Genomic DNA, 15,687 nt, shown 5'->3' on the forward strand with positions numbered 1-15,687 from the left:
CTTAATATAAAGTCTGATGGTTTGAGCAGAAAACCATATACAACTGCGCTATGCTGGAGCATCTATGGCAGGAATGTGAATGAGACCAAACAGGTCTTACAGCGCCCTCCTCTGTCTGAATGACTAATAGCAGCACCGAAACCTAGCCACTTACACCTCATACCATGTCTCATACACTGATAATGACTTACATAGCACTGGAGAAAACACGACACCTGAAAGGTCATTGACAAAGGGGGTCACATGGCTGTAGCGAGACACACTGTAGTCACATACAGTAGGCTAGTTGAGTGAGTCGCAGTACAAAGACATGTAATTGACCCACATGTACCATCATGACTTTATCTCTTGCACAGTCCTGTGTTGTTGTGATGCTTCCTACCTATTGGTCCAACTATCTTAAGATTTAAGCTTTCATTCTTTAGAAAGTGTGGAGTTAGTTGTGTGCATGCACTATTCACAGCAAATGCCTCCCTAGCAGTTTCCTTACAAATGTATCTGAGTTGTGGTTATTCAGTGAAACAGCAGGGGGCACTCTAATCCAATGCTGTGAGAACCTGGTACGGAGAGGGAGAGGCAGGGAGAGAGAGAGAAGTAACTGGGGAATGTTCCAACGGGGGAATGTTCCGGGCCACAGGGCATCTAACTGTTTGATCAGGCGTGGCCTTTCACGGACCAAGAGAGAATATCAGCGATGACGGAACATCTCGTCTGACATTTCTATTATTTCGTTTCCATGACTCTCGCAGAGGAGGGAGGATAGAAAAAGCGACATTATTCTATGATCAAGAGCACCGAAAGAGAGTGAGAGAGGAGAAGGGACACAGAGGGAAAAGAGAGTGGACAGAAATTGAGCCTTACTGTTGTAAAATGTGCCTCATGCATCCTCAAGAGAGTGCAAATGTCTATTGTCCTCGTCCTTTGATTTTTACCAAGTTGGAGTGGAGCAGCGTGAAATGGATCCTCTTCAGATAACATTGTATAGTACATTTCACTTTCCCATCAGTAGTTGCTCTCTCACGGGCAGGGAAAAAGTTATTCTGGCCAGTTGCATCCATATTTAAATTCCAACTACTCCCAAAGTCCTGTCCAGATTCATGGTAGGAAGAAACAGAAATGTACTGATGCAGTACATCATAGTCAATATGAGAGATTAATCAAATCCAATCACATCAAACTTTATTTGTCACATGCGCCGACTACAAGTGTAGACTTAACCGTGAAATGCTTACTTACAAGCCCTTGCCCGACAGTGCAGTTCAAGAAAAGTTAAGAAAATATTTAAGTAGACTAAAATAAAAAGTAATCATTAAAAGTAACACAATAAGAATAAGAATAACAAAGCTAAATTCAGGGGGCACCGGTACCGAGTCAGGCTGCGGGGGTACAGGTTAGCTGAGGTAATTTGTACATGTAGGTAGGGGTTAAGTGACTATGCATAGATATTAAACAGCTAGGAGCAGCACTATACAAAAGGATGTGGGGGTCAATGTAAATTGTCCAGTGGCGATTTTATTAATTGTTCTGTAGTCTTATGGCTTGGGGGTAGAAGTTGTTGAGGAGCCCTTGGGTCTAGACTTGGCGCTACTGCTACCACTTGCTGCGCGGTAGCAGAGAAAACAGTCTATAACTTCGGTGACTGGACTCTCTGACAATTTTATGGGCGTTCCTCTGACACTGACTATTGAATATGTCCTGGATGGCAGGAAGCTTGGCCCCAGTGATGTACTGGGCCGTTCGTACTACCCTCTGTAGCGCCGAGCAGTTGCCATACCAGGCGGAGATGCAACCAGTCAGGATGCTCTCGATGGTGCAGCTGTAGAACCTTTTGAGGATCTGGGGACCCATGCCAAATCTTTTCAGTCTCCTGAGGGGGAAAAGGTTTTGTCGTGCTCTCTTCACGACTGTCTTGGTATGTTTGGACAACGATAGTTTGTTGGTGATGTGGACACCAAGGAACTTGAAACTCTCGACCCGCTCCACTACAGCCCCGTCGATGTTAATGTTTGCCTTGTTCAGCCCGTCTTTCCTGTAGTCCATGATCAGCTCCTTTGTCTTGCTCACATTGAGGGAGAGGGTGTTGTCCTGTCACCACACTGCCAATTCTCTGACCTCCTCCCTATAGGCTGTCTCATTGTTGTCGGTGATCAGGCCTACCACTGTTGTGTCATCAGAAAACTTAATGATGGTGTTGGAGTTGCGTTGGGCCACGCAGTCATGGGTGAACAGGGAATACAGGAGGGGACTAAGTACACACCCCTGAGGGGCCCCAGTGTTGAGGATCAGCGTGGCAGGCATGTTGTTGTCTACACTTACCACCTATGGGTGGCCTGTCAGGAAGTCCAGGGCCAGTTGCCGAGGGAGGTGTTTAGTCCCAGAGTCATTAGCTTAGTGATGAGCTTAGTGGGCACCATGGTGTTGAACGCTGAGCTGTAGTCAGTGAACAGCATTCTCACATAGGTGTTCCTTTCATCCAGGTGAGAAAGTGCAGTGTGGAGTGCGATTGAGATTGAGATTGCGTCATCTGTGGATCTGTTAGGGCGGTATGCGAATTGGAGTGGGTCTAGGGTGTCCGGGAGGATGGTGTTGATGTGAGCCATGACCAGCCTTTCAAAGCACTTCATGGCTATTGACGTGAGTGCCATGGGGCGGTAATCATTTCGGCAGGTTACCTTCACTTCCTTGGGCAGAAGGACTATGGTGGTCTGCTTGAAACATGTAGGTATTACAGACACGGTCAGGGAGAGGTTGAAAATGTCAGTGAAGACACTTGACAGTTGGTCCGCACATGCTTTGAGTACACGTCCTGGTAATCCGTCTGGCCCAACGGCTTTGTGAATGTTGACCTGTTTAAAGCTTTTGTACTGAAAGCGTTATCACACAATCATCCTGAACAGCAGGTGCTCTCATGCATGCTTCAGTGTTGCTTGCCTCGAAGCGAGCATAAACGGCATTTAGCTCATCTGGTGGGCTTGCGTCACTGGGCAGCTTGCGTCTGGGTTTCCCTTTGTATTACGGAATAGTTTTCAAGCCCTGCCACATCCGACAAGCGTCAGAGCCGGTATAGTAGGATTTAATCTTAATCTTGTATTGACACTTTGCTTGTTTGATGGTTCGTCTGAAGGCATAGCAGGATTTCTTATAAGCGTCCGGATTAGTCTCCCGCTCCTTGAAAGCGGCAGCTCTAGCCATTAGCTTAATGCGGATGTTGCCTGTAATCCATGGCTTCTGGTTGGGATATGCATGTAGAGTCACTGTGTGGACGATGTCGTCGATGCACTTATTGATGAAGACGATGACTGAGGTGGTGTACTCCTCAATGCCACTGGATGAATCCTGGAACACATTCCAGTCTGTGCTAGCAAAACAGTCCTGTAGTGTAGCATCCGTGTCATCTGACTACTTCCGTATTGAGCGAGTCACTGGTACTTCCTGCTTTAGTTTTTGCTTGAAAGCAGGACTCAGGAGGATAGAATTGTGGTCAGATTTGCCAAATGGGGGGCAGGGGAGAGCTTTGTATGCATCTCTGCATGTGGAGTAAAGGGGGTCTAGGATTTCTTTCCCCCCTGGTTGCACATGTGACATGCTGGCAAAACTTTGGTAAAACTGATTTAAGTTTGCCTGCATGGTTGTCCTCGTCCACTAGGAGCGCCACTTCTGAGTGAGCATTTTCTTATTTGCTTATGGCCTTATAGAGTTGGTTGAGCACGGTCTTAGTGCCAGCATTGGTCTGTGATGATAAATAGACGGCTAAGAATAATATAGATGAGATCTCTCTTGGTAGATAGTGTGGTCTACAGTTTATCATAAGGTACTCTACCTCAGGCGTGCAATACCTCAAGATTTTTTTTATATTAGACATCGCGCACAAGCTGTTATTGACAAATAGACACACACCCCCACCCCTCGTCTTACTAGAGGTAGCTTTTCCAGTGCATGGAAAATCCCGCTAGCTCTATATTGTCGGTATCGTCATTCAGCCACGTCTAGGTGAAATATAAGATGTTACAGTTTTTGATGTCCCGTTGGTAGGATAATCTTAATCGTAGGTCATCAATCTTATTTTTCAATGATTGCACGTTAGCAAGAAGAACGGATGGCAGTGGGAGTTTACTCGCTAGCCTACGGATTCTCGGAAGGCTGCCCGATCCGCTGCCTCTATTCTTGCGTCTTTTCTTCTAAAGAAGAAGCCCATTGTATTTTGACCTACAGATGTGGTATCTCAATTTGATCACTGTTTTGTTGCTGAGAATTTTCGTTCACGGCAAGAAATGCGAACTTGTAGTGTATTTTAGTTTTTAAAAGCTTCTAAAAGTTTGTAATTTCCACTTTGAAATTTCAGACCTGATTTGCCCTAACAAAAATGCATCAACATCTACAATAAAAATTCCATTAATTATAATCCACATAATAATTCACATTTCCTGTTGCTGCGGGATTATTTTCCTGCTGTAGCATACTGGCTCAATTTAAGATCCCACATCTCTATAAATATCTCCCTTCCCTTTCAGAGTAAAAGAGAAAGGCACAAACTAAAACCTTAAAGCTGAACCAGAGAATCCTCCCAGTTGTCCACATCAGCATTCTCTCACGGCGTCTAATAGATTGATCTCATAGCAGGAGATGATGTTTGACACAGATGTACTGACCATAGCCCAGCAATGGGCTCTTCCATTGTTCTGCGTCCATTCAAAGGTTTATTGATGTCCCTCCTAACGTGACCCTTTGATTCGAGCCGTTCGGACAATAGAGCCAGAAGCCCAAACAGATGGGCAGGTTTCTACACACAGGGGAGAGGACACTGACCTTGGTAAACTATAGCTGCCATAACATTACTCTAACATTATTTTGTATCCAGCCACTCACATCACAGCAAACATTAACATCATATGATGCAAAAATGCATAATACCAGCTGTATTTCTGTATATTGACAGTTATATCCTTGACAACTTGATTGCTGACATGCAAAACATGTTGGGAGTATATCAACAATGGAACAAATAACAAAATGTAGTTTTGGGGTGGAGTTTTCCTTTAACCAAGGGTAGTAAATGCCAATGTAATGACAGGTACTCTGTGAGGGGGTGAATGCGTGTAGATATCTATAGGTATCTCAGAGACTGGTAATAGCTGCTAGACTGTGGGTGTGTTTTTCTGTGTTTGTGCTCTCAGTGGGTATTTACGACTGAATTGGTTCTGTGTGTGTGTGTCTGTTGTGTGTATGTGTGAGTGTGTGTGTCTCTGTGTACATGCGTGCGTGCCTTATCTGAGCACGTACCCCAGGTACCTTCCCCTGTACAGCAGCGTTTCACTATACTGTATAGCAGAGTTTTACTGCAGCCACTGAGGTGTGAGTGGAGTGGGCCATTCCTGGGGTGCAGCGGAGCATCGTAAGGACAGATTGGAGCTGATGTGTGATTGTGTGAGGGCAGGGACCCAGAAAATGGACGGTTATTGAGACCATGCTATGGGGAGGGTTCAGTGTCCCATTCAAACCCTGGCTTTTGCACAAGTATACCCATGGATACTGATGGTGGAACACAAAAATGGGAAGAGATTTGATAAAAATACAAAATTCACTTCCTGGTTGGTGTGAGGCTGAGCCACCCATGGTTGAAATTAGTGTTTGGGTGTGAGTGAGGGCACAGACCATTTCATCTTTAATAGTGTCATTATCCATTTGTGTAAAGACTAATCTCTCATGAAAAGACTTCGTCACATAAGAGACCTTAGACTTGTGAGAAATGATGTCTATTAATGAGGCACTCTCAGTTAACAATGGTAAGATCACGGTAAAATCATCATTGATAAAAGAGGTTGGATTGTGGCAGAGCGGTAATCTTTTTCCGACCACACTTCAAAAATAGAAAGTCTCAAAACACCATGATTGTGTAATGAAATCGTGAAAAGTATCGCACCTCAACTGAGATCTACTGTTTGGAGGGTGTTTGAATTTAAACCCAGTGGAAGTGTTTTAATACACATAATGTGTTTTAAAACAGAAATTAAGTACTCTGAAACACCCAAAGTGGTTCTTCCACCTGAATTTTTGAGTTTTTAAAAGACTGTTGTGAAATCACTTTTTGGGGTTTCTGTGCATGTAAAAAGGCTGCATCAAAAACAAAAACTGTGTTTTTCTTTTTTTTCCCTCCCAAATTTCGTAGTATCCAATTGGTAGAAGTTACAGTCTTGTCTCATCACTGCAACTCCCGTATGGACTCAGGAGAGGCGAAGGTTGAGAGCCATGCGTCCTCCGAAACACAACCCAACCTAGCCGCACTGCTTATTGACTGCTTCTTGACACAATGCCCAACTAACCCGGAAGCCAGCTGCACCAATGTGTTGGAGGAAACACCGTACACCTGGCGACCTGGTCAGCGTTCACTCCGCCTGGCCCGCCACAGGAGTCGTGAGTGCACGATGAGACAAGGATATCCCTGCTGGCCAAACCCTCCCGGACAAAGCTGGGCAAATTGCACATCGCCTCATAGGTCTCCCGGTCGCGGCTGCGACAGAGCCTCGGCTCGAACACAGAATCCCTGGTGGCACAGCTAGCACTGCGATGCAGTGCCTTAGACCACTGCACCACCCGGGAGGCCCCAAAAAACGGTGTTTTTCATACAATCAGCGACCCATCACTGATGGCCTGTCATACAATCAGTGTATTGAGCCCCACATTTTTAGCAAAAAATATGTATATATAAATATACATATTTTTTTGGGGGGCTTGCCTGTTTTGCATGTTATTTTGCCATTAATATATGTCACATATCAGTTTGCAAACAATGTAATTTTTTAATATATATAATTCAGTTAATAAAGCTGCATACACACATGGTCTCTTTTTGTTTTCTTGTGGAAGGCACCTCCAAAAGGCAGGGGTTTCAGCCTAGCTCAATGCTTTCTGTGGTGGTGGGGCGAGACAGCAGAAAATAGGAGCATTGCGCCATGATTGGCTCAGTGTTCTGTCACTCATAGAGACAGTACGTCATCGTCAAGTTTATGCCCTTAGTTAGGGTAGACATCCCAAATTTCAGCCCAAGCATTGCAAAGCAACCGCTAACGATAGCCTGGTATTCAGTGGAGTGTTTCTTTTCCCCGAGTTCCCACCATAAATCCACAGAATGACAAACTTTGATGACAACGTTTGATGACAAAATTTACCCAAAAAGGACCGCTGCACCACCTTCACAAGGTGAGTCCAAAAATGTCTTGTATGCTACTGCATAAATTATGCAATATGCAAGGAAGATATGTATACTGTAGATAAGAAAGTAATACTAAGTGTATGTTGTGTAGCAAGCTGTTAGTAGCCCATGTGTCTCACCCTTATAATTTGGTCTATTTTCACCTACGCAATACTGTTAACACATTGTTCGTGGCCCGGTGTGTGCTTGTTTGTCAACTTTTTTGTACAGTTTTGACAGCGCTACTGATAGTAGTGGTGGCGCTTGGCTTGCACGTGCAAATTCAGCACACACAACATTCTATAATAGAATGCTATTTGACATGTCAAATGTGTTATATGACTTGTATCTTTTTTGACACGCAGAGACCCAAACAGCATTCAATGTACCTCACCCTAATAATTTAGTCTATTTTCACGTTTTAATTTTCTCTACGGTTCTAACTTGGTGGTGCACATGTAGCCTTTAACCTGTTTTAGAGAAATTTAAGCACTGAATATCGTAAGAGCTTTCATTTGTCTGCTTACATGCCCCCTTTATTTATCCACGGTTCTAACTTGGTGTACAGGGAGAACACTGTAGGAATGGCCAAAGTTCTAAATTCTGATGCTGTACATTTCAAAAGTGCTGAACAAATAATTATATTGACTACGCCCATCGTCGCTCGCTCATTAATGTCTTAATCGAATTACGGATTTTCTCTTATCCGCTTGTCGTTCCCTTGTGCCATCGGTTGTACATCATTTTTTTAAAGGCAGCAAATGAGGCTAAATGAAATGTTTCGCTGCCAGACAAGGCTCTGCTGAAAGCCAGTTGTAGAAGTGGTAAGTTATTGGGACTCTGCTGTTGGGACAGCTTTATGTAGGCTCTAACAGTTTGTGCGCACCGTTTGTCACTGTTATAGTGCAATTCATGTATTGTTTAGTGTTGTGTTGTGTTGTGTAGTGTAGTGGCTTTGCTGGCATGCATTTGTTTTTTGCCCCACCATGGTTTATAAATGCAAATGGTTTTTATACTAATTATTGATTGATAAGACAGTATGGAGAATATTTGTTGTGGAATTCCACCTTAATAATTTCAATAATTTATTTAGACAAATTGGAAACAGGAGGGACAGTAAGATGGTATATTTCCTTGGAATTTGACCCACTCAGCCACATAGCTGAACTGTAAGAAATTATTCTGGGGTGAATTGAAATTGACTACATGTAACGCACCCGGCTTTGTCACCCCTCTCCCTACCGAAGACAGGGGTTAAATCCTAGCTCCAACCCTTCAATCTGTTTCTCCCACCGATCTGTAACCCCTCTGTCATTTCAGAACGGTCTTAATAAAGTGTCAAAATACTCCCCAAATATATTTAAAAACATTTTATGTAAGTTGTTTCAATGATTTGTTCATTTCATTCTACCAAAAACAATGTAAGAATAAATCCTACTTCATAAGAAAGAAAAGTATGTTTATTTATTAGTATTAAGCTTGTTGTGCATTGAGGTGTAATGGATCATGATGAACGGATATCAAAACCGAGAATTGAGGTTCAACGGGGATAGAAACCATTCGCAAACTCATGATTGCCAATGGAAGAGGCAAAGGCAGATTCCTCAATTCTTGCAGTTCAGCCTGGACTTAGTGCTGGTGGTTTGAACACTGTGTCTGACAGTGCCTGCAAAAATGGTATAAAATGTCAAATGATCAAATACATAAAACAATGTTAAACATCAACACATCAGGAAAACGGGTTCTAATTCTGCACTAGAGAGGATTCAAAACATCACAATGGGGTTTAGAAGCTATAAACAGAGGAAAGGACACCAAAAGATAAGGTATCTAATTCTGCATGGAACAATACTCAAACACCAACATAGTGTTTTCAATCTTTTCTGTTAGTGCTCTCAGTTCCTGTAAAGGTGTTGCACAACACTCGATTTAGTGATGTTGCAACACACCATGTAATGTTTCAAAACTTCTCAGGATGATGTGTTTCAATACCAGAAAGGTTAGGGTTTCGTCTCCTTCAAGTTGGTGGCAGCTCAGTTGCCACTAGTTTTGGTTTTACAAAGCACTTCATTTTCACAGTGCAACAGCAGCTAGGCTAGAGCCTGTCTGTTTCTGCTTAAGCCAACTCATTTGTCTATGTCATGCCTAACAAAGGTAAACACAGCTGCCCTTTATAAAACATTCCTGTCGTTCCCAAACTCACAAGTCAAACATCATGCACTATATACAATTTATTACATGTATACACTAGATGATTGACAGACCAAACAAGAAAAGGCTCAACTGCTATTTCTCTTCTCCTTTGTGAGCCATTGGTGGCTTGTCATCAATGTATTGATTAGTAATATATTATGCTTGTGGTATGGGATATGGTCTGGCCCTATCATGCAGAAGGCGAGGTCAGTACAGGTGCATCAAAGCTGGGGCCGAGACTGAAAAACAGCTTGCATCTCAAGGGCATCAGACTGTTAAATAGCCATCACTAGCGTATTAGAGGCTGCTGCCCTATATACATATACTTGAAATCCTGACCACTATAATAATTGGAACACTAGTCACTATAATAATGTTAACATATTTTGCATTACTCATCTCATATATACTGTATTCTATCTTATTCTACTGTATTTAGTCTATGCCGCTCTGACATTGCTCATCCAAATATTTATATATTCTTAATTCCATTCCTTTACTTTAGATTGTGTGTATTGTTAGGTATTACTTGTTAGATATTACTGCACGGTGAGAGCTAGAAACACAAGCATTTCGCTACACCTGTAATAACATCTGTTAAACACGTGTGTGACCAATAAAATTTGATTTGATTCAGACCTTTTGCTATGAGACTGGAAGTTGACTTGAGCTCAGGTTCATCCTGTTTCCATTGATCATCCTTGAGATGCTTCTACAACTTGATTGGAGTCCACCTGTGGTAAATTCAATTAATTGGACATGATTAGGAAAGGCACACATCTGTCTATTTAAGGTCCCACAGATCTGGAGAAGGGTAAAAAAAAATGTATTAGGCTACGGATGAAATAAGTTATGATGAACTTCACAGGGTGGTGAAATTGAGATGAGCCTGATGCTCCCTTCCAATAAATATCGAGAGTCTTATTGTGGTGACATGGGGATCAAATCAAATCAAATGTTATTTGTCACATACACCGAATACAGTGAAATGCTTACTTACAAGCCCTTAACCAACAATGGAGTTAAAAATTATAATAATATTCTGAATAAGAAATAAAGTAACAAATAATTAAAGAGCAGCAGTAAAATAACAATAGCGAGGCTATATACATGGAGTACCAGTACAGAGTCAATGTGCGGGGGGAACCGGTTAGTAGAGGTAATTGAGGTAATATGTACATGTAGGTAGAGTTACTAAAGTGACTATGCATAGATAATAACAGAGAGCACCAGCAACGTAAAAGAGGTCAATGCAAATAGTCTGGGTAGCCATTTGACTAGTTGTGTAGGAGTTTTATGGCTTGGGGGTAGAAGCTGTTTAGAAGTGTCTTGGACTTAGACTTGGCGAACCGGTACTGCTTGTCATGCGGTAGCAGTAAGAGCAGTCTATGACTAGGGTGGCTGGAGTGTTTGACAACTTTTAGGGCCTTCCTCTGACACCGCCTGGTATAGAGGTCCTGGATGGCAGGAGGCTTGTCCCCAGTGATGTACTGGGCTGTACGCACTACCCTCTGTAGTGCCTTGCGGTCGGAGGCCGAGCAGTTGCCATACCAGGCCGTGATGCAACCAGTCAGGATGCTCTCTATGGTGTAGCTGTAGAACCTTTTGATCTGAGGACCCATGCCAAATCTTTTCAGTCTCCTGAGGGGGAACATGTGTTGTCGTGTCTTCTAAACGACTGTCTTGGTGTGCTTGGACCATGTTAGTTTGTTGGTGATGTGTACACCAAGGAAATTAAAGCTCTCAACCTGCTCCACTACAGCCCCGTCGATGAGAATGGGGGCGTGCTCGGTCCTCCTTTTCCTGTAGTCCACAATAATATCCTTTATCTTGATCACGTTGAGATTGAGGTTGTTGTCCTGGCACCACACGGCCAGGTCATTCAGCCACGACTCAGTGAAACATAAGATATTACAGTTTTTTATGTTCCGTTGGTAGTTTAATCTTGCTCGTAGGTCATCCATTGTATTTTCCAATGATTGCACGTTGGCGAATAGAACAGATGGCAGTGGGGGTTTACACGCTGGCCTACGAATTCTCAGAAGGTACCTCCTCCCCCTTTTTCTCCATCTTCTCTTCACACAAATGACAGGGATTTTGGCCTGTTCCCGGGAAAACAGTATATCCTTCAAGTCGGACTCGTTGGACTCGTGAAAAGAAAAAGCTTCTACCAGTTCATGGTGAGTAATTGCTGTTCTGATGTCCAAAAGTTACTTTCGGTCATAAGTGAAGGTAGCAGCAACATCATGCACAAAATAAGTTACAAAAATATGTTACAAACAATGCAAAAAATGAACAAAATACCACATTTCTGTCAGGACCCGGTTACGAACCCGGGTCTCCGGAGTGAGAAACAGTCACTAAACCAACTGAGCCATGAATAGTCAGTAGAACCAAGAAGATGAGGCAGACACAGCAATACTTGAGACGGTGTATTTAATGAAGTAAAAAATGAAGTTCTTCAGGAAAACATGTAACTCCACAACCTCAAAAGGAATTCCAAAAGAACAAAGGCAATCCTCCAAGACAAAAAGGCAAATCCACAAGGTGGAAGGCACAGCACAAAAAGCCTCAAAAATACTCAAAAACAAACAAACAAGAACAAAAAACAGAACTCCACAAGAGAGTCCACTGGGATCAACAAGAGCTCACAGAGTACTAGGGCTGGGTGCTAACATACAAACACAGAGCAAAGAACTGAGTAAAACAAAGGGTTTAAATACAATCAGGGTAAACGAGGCACAGATGCAAATAATAATGGGGATCAAGGGAAAACAAAAGGTCAAAAGGCACAATGGGGGCATCTAGTGACCAAAAACCGGAACAACCCTGGCCAAATCCTGACAATTTGGTTTGGGAGCACGTAAAACGTCAGCCATCCTCCTCTCTGGCGCCATTCTACTACCGTTTGACAACTACATTTATTCTTGCGCTTTCTATAATAATTTCATCATGTAGACTAGCCTACCCGCACAACCTACCGCACTGTATCTGTGAGCTGTTGGCTAGAGCACACTTGCCAAGACCAGAGTAAAGTGCCTTCAGAAAGTTTTCACACCCCTTGACTTTTTACACATTTAGAGCATTTACACACCTGGATTGTGCAACATTTGCCCATTATTCTTTTTTTTATTCTTCAAGTTCTGTCAAATTGGTCGTTGATCATTGCTAGACCATTTTCAGGTCTTGCCATAGATTTTCAAGCAGATTTATGTCAAAACTGTAATTTGGCCACTCTGGAACATTCAGTGTCTTCCTTCTACATTTACATTTACATTTAAGTCATTTAGCAGACGCTCTTATCCAGAGCAACTTACAAATTGGTGCATTCACCTTATGACATCCAGTGGAACAGTCACTTTACAATAGTGCATCTAAATCTTAAAGGGGGGGGGGGGGGGTGAGAAGGATTACTTATCCTATCCTAGGTATTCCTTAAAGAGGTGGGGTTTCAGGTGTCTCCGGAAGGTGGTGATTGACTCCGCTGTCCTGGCGTCGTGAGGGAGTTTGTTCCACCATTGGGGGGGCCAGAGCAGCGAACAGTTTTGACTGGGCTGAGCGGGAACTGTACTTCCTCAGTGGTAGGGAGGCGAGCAGGCCAGAGGTGGATGAACGCAGTGCCCTTGTTTGGGTGTAGGGCCTGATCAGAGCCTGGAGGTACTGAGGTGCCGTTCCCCTCACAGCTCACGAGCTTCAACTGGAAGCCAGTGGAGAGAGCGGAGGAGCGGGGTGACGTGAGAGAACTTGGGAAGGTTGAACACCAGACGGGCTGCGGCGTTCTGGATGAGTTGTAGGGGTTTAATGGCACAGTCAGGGAGCCCAGCCAACAGCGAGTTGCAGTAATCCAGACGCGAGATGACAAGTGCCTGGATTAGGACCTGCGCCACTTCCTGTGTGAGGCAGGGTCGTACTCTGCGGATGTTGTAGAGCATGAACCTACAGGAACGGGCCACCGCCTTGATGTTAGTTGAGAACGACAGGGTGTTGTCCAGGATCACGCCAAGGTTCTTAGCGCTCTGGGAGGAGGACACAATGGAGTTGTCAACCGTGATGGCGAGATCATGGAACGGGCAGTCCTTCCCCGGAAGGAAGAGCAGCTCCGTCTTGCCGAGGTTCAGCTTGAGGTGGTGATCTGTCATCCACACTGATATGTCTGCCAGACATGCAGAGATGCGATTCGCCACCTGGTCATCAGAAGGGGGAAAGGAGAAGATGAATTGTGTGTCGTCTGCATAGCAATGATAGGAGAGACCATGTGAGGTTATGACAGAGCCAAGTGACTTGGTGTATAGCGAGAATAGGAGAGGGCCTAGAACAGAGCCCTGGGGGACACCAGTGGTGAGAGCGCGTGGTGAGGAGACAGATTCTCGCCACGCCACCTGGTAGGAGCGACCTGTCAGGTAGGACACAATCCAAGCGTGGGCCGCGCCGGAGATGCCCAACTCGGAGAGGGTGGAGAGGAGGATCTGATGGTTCACAGTATCGAAGGCAGCCGATAGGTCTAGAAGGATGAGAGCAGAGGAGAGAGAGTTAGCTTTAGCGGTGCGGAGCGCCTCCGTGATACAGAGAAGAGCAGTCTCAGTTGAATGACTAGTCTTGAAACCTGACTGATTTGGATCAAGAAGGTCATTCTGAGAGAGATAGCGGGAGAGCTGGCCAAGGACGGCATGTTCAAGAGTTTTGGAGAGAAAAGAAAGAAGGGATACTGGTCTGTAGTTGTTGACATTGGAGGGATCGATTGTAGGTTTTTTCAGAAGGGGTGCAACTCTCGCTCTCTTGAAGACGGAAGGGACGTAGCCAGCGGTCAGGGATGAGTTGATGAGCGAGGTGAGGTAAGGGAGAAGGTCTCCGGAAATGGTCTGGAGAAGAGAGGAGGGGATAGGGTCAAGCGGGCAGGTTGTTGGGCGGCCGGCCGTCACAAGACGCGAGATTTCATCTGGAGAGAGAGGGGAGAAAGCGGTCAGAGCACAGGGTAGGGCACTGTGAGCAGAACCAGCGGTGTCGTTTGACTTAGCAAACGAGGATCGGATGTCGTCGACCTTCTTTTCAAAATGGTTGACGAAGTCATCTGCAGAGAGGGAGGAGGGGGGAGGAGGATTCAGGAGGGAGGAGAAGGTGGCAAAGAGCTTCCTAGGGTTAGAGGCAGAAGCTTGGAATTTAGAGTGGTAGAAAGTGGCTTTAGCAGCAGAGACAGAAGAGGAAAATGTAGAGAGGAGGGAGCGAAAGGATGCCAGGTCCGCAGGGAGGCGAGTTTTCCTCCATTTCCACTCGGCTGCCCGGAGCCCTGTTCTGTGAGCTCGCAATGAGTCGTCGAGCCACGGAGCGGGAGGGGAGGACCGAGCCGGCCTGGAGGATAGGGGGCATAGAGAGTCAAAGGATGCAGAAAGGGAGGAGAGGAGGGTTGAGGAGGCAGAATCAGGAGATAGGTTGGAGAAGGTTTGAGCAGAGGGAAGAGATGATAGGATGGAAGAGGAGAGAGTAGCGGGGGAGAGAGAGCGAAGGTTGGGACGGCGCGATACCATCCGAGTAGGGGCAGTGTGGGAAGTGTTGGATGAGAGCGAGAGGGAAAAGGATACAAGGTAGTGGTCGGAGACTTGGAGGGGAGTTGCAATGAGGTTAGTGGAAGAACAGCATCTAGTAAAGATGAGGTCGAGCGTATTGCCTGCCTTGTGAGTAGGGGGGGGAGGTGAGAGGGTGAGGTCAAAAGAGGAGAGGAGTGGAAAGAAGGAGGCAGAGAGGAATGAGTCAAAGGTAGACGTGGGGAGGTTAAAGTCGCCCAGAACTGTGAGAGGTGAGCCGTCCTCAGGAAAGGAGCTTATCAAGGCATCAAGCTCATTGATGAACTCTCCGAGGGAACCTGGAGGGCGATAAATGTTAAGGATGTTAAGCTTGAAAGGGCTGGTAACTGTGACAGCATGGAATTACATTTACATTTACATTTAAGTCATTTAGCAGACGCTCTTATCCAGAGCGACTTACAAATTGGTGCATTCACCTTATGACATCCAGTGGAATCGTCACTTAACAATAGTGCATCTAAAACTTAGGGGGGGGGTGGGGTGAGAGGGATTACTTAACCTATCCTAGGTATTCCTTAAAGAGGTGGAGTTTCAGGTGTCTCCGGAAGGTGGTGATTGACTCCGCTGTCCTGGCGTCGTGAGGGAGTTTGTTCCACCATTGGGGGGGCCAGGGCAGCGAACAGTTTTGACTGGGCTGAGCGGGAGCTGTACTTCCTCAGTGGTAGGGAGGCGAGCAGGCCAGAGGTGGATGAACGCAGTGCCCTTGTTTGGGTGTAGGGCCTGATC

The sequence above is a fragment of the Oncorhynchus gorbuscha genome, linkage group LG22 (genome assembly GCF_021184085.1).
Source record: "Oncorhynchus gorbuscha isolate QuinsamMale2020 ecotype Even-year linkage group LG22, OgorEven_v1.0, whole genome shotgun sequence".
NCBI classification, from domain to species: domain Eukaryota; kingdom Metazoa; phylum Chordata; class Actinopteri; order Salmoniformes; family Salmonidae; genus Oncorhynchus; species Oncorhynchus gorbuscha.